This window comes from Arachis ipaensis, chromosome B4, assembly GCF_059453495.1.
Source record: "Arachis ipaensis isolate K30076 ecotype BB chromosome B4, ASM5945349v1, whole genome shotgun sequence".
Lineage (NCBI taxonomy): Eukaryota > Viridiplantae > Streptophyta > Magnoliopsida > Fabales > Fabaceae > Arachis > Arachis ipaensis.
Window position 1 is genome coordinate 30,107,071 of NC_142439.1, and position 1,584 is coordinate 30,108,654.

The 1,584-nt window shown below is 36.9% G+C and overlaps 1 non-coding gene across 1 annotated transcript; it reads right to left on the reverse strand.

Annotated features, from left to right (window-relative positions):
- Window positions 1-825: 825 nt before the first annotated feature.
- Window positions 826-933, reverse strand: LOC148567058 (small nucleolar RNA R71). Its single transcript, XR_015882882.1, has one exon. It is a non-coding gene; the product is annotated as a small nucleolar RNA R71 (small nucleolar RNA).
- Window positions 934-1,584: the final 651 nt, after the last annotated feature.

Genomic DNA, 1,584 nt, shown 5'->3' on the forward strand with positions numbered 1-1,584 from the left:
AATTTAATTTGATTCAATTTTTCTTTCTTAATTTTCGAATTCTAATTTTAATTTTAAATTAAAAACAAAAATATTTTTTTATTTTAATTTATTTTTTGAAAATTCTTCTCTCTCACCTCCTTCTAATTATTTATTTATCTACTAACACTTCTCTTCTTCTTAAGAATTCGAACCTACTCCTCACCCTTGTGTTTGGATTCTCCTTCTTCTATTCATATCCCCTTCTACTCACATAAAGGAATCTCTATACTGTGACATAGAGGATTCCATATTTTTTGTTTTCTTATTTTTCATATGAGCAGGAACAAGTTTAAGGACATTCTTGTTGAAGCTGATCCCGAACCTGAAATAACTCTGAAGAGGAAGCTAAGGGAAGCTAAAGCACAACTCTTTGGAGAAAATCTGACAGAAATTTTCGAAAAAGAAGGAGACATGGACGAAAATAATAACAATGCAAGAAAGATGCTTGGTGACTTTACTGCACCTAATTCCAATTTACATGGAAGAAGCATCTCAATCCTTGCCATTGGAGCAAACAATTTTGAGCTGAAACCTCAATTAGTTTCTCTGATGCAACAGAATTGCAAGTTTTATGGACTTCCATCCGAAGATCTCTTTCAGTTCTTAACTGAATTCTTGCAGATATGTGATACTGTTAAGACCAATGGGGTTAATCCCGAGGTCTACAGGCTTATGCTTTTCCCATTTGCTGTAAGAGACAGAGCTAGAATATGGTTGGACTCTCAACCTAAAGATAGCCTGAACTCTTGGGATAAGTTGGTCACGACTTTCTTAGCCAAGTTCTTTCCTCCTCAAAAGCTTAGTAAGCTTAGAGTGGATGTTCAAACCTTCAGACAAAAGGAAGGTGAATCCCTCTATGAAGCTTGGGAGAGATACAAGGAACTGACCAAAAAGTGTCCTTCTGACATGCTTTCAGAATGGACCATCCTGGATATATTCTATGATGGTCTGTCTGAATTATCAAAGATGTCATTGGACCATTCTGTAGGTGGATCCATTCACCTAAAGAAAACGCCTACAGAAGCTCAAGAACTCATTGACATGGTTGCAAATAACCAGTTCATGTACACTTCTGAAAGGAATCCTGTGAGTAATGGGACGCCTATGAGGAAGGGAGTTCTTGAAATTGATACTCTGAATGCAATATTGGCTCAGAACAAAATATTGACTCAACAAGTCAATATGATCTCTCAGAGTCTGAATGGATTGAAGGAATCATCCAACAGTACTAAAGAGGCATCTTCTGAAGAAGAAGCTTATGATCCTGAGAACCCTGCAATAGCAGAGGTGAATTACATGGGTGAACCCTATGGAAACACCTATAATCCCTCATGGAGAAATTATCCAAATTTCTCATGGAAGGATCAACAAAAGCCTCAACAAGGCTTTAATAATGGTGGAAGAAACAGGTTTAGCAATAGCAAACCTTTTCCATCATCCACTCAGCAACAGACAGAGAATTCTAAGCAGAATCCATCTAGCTTAGCAAATATAGTCTCTGATTTATCTAAGGCCACTGTAAGTTTCATGAATGAAACAAGGTCCTCCATTAGAAATTTGGAG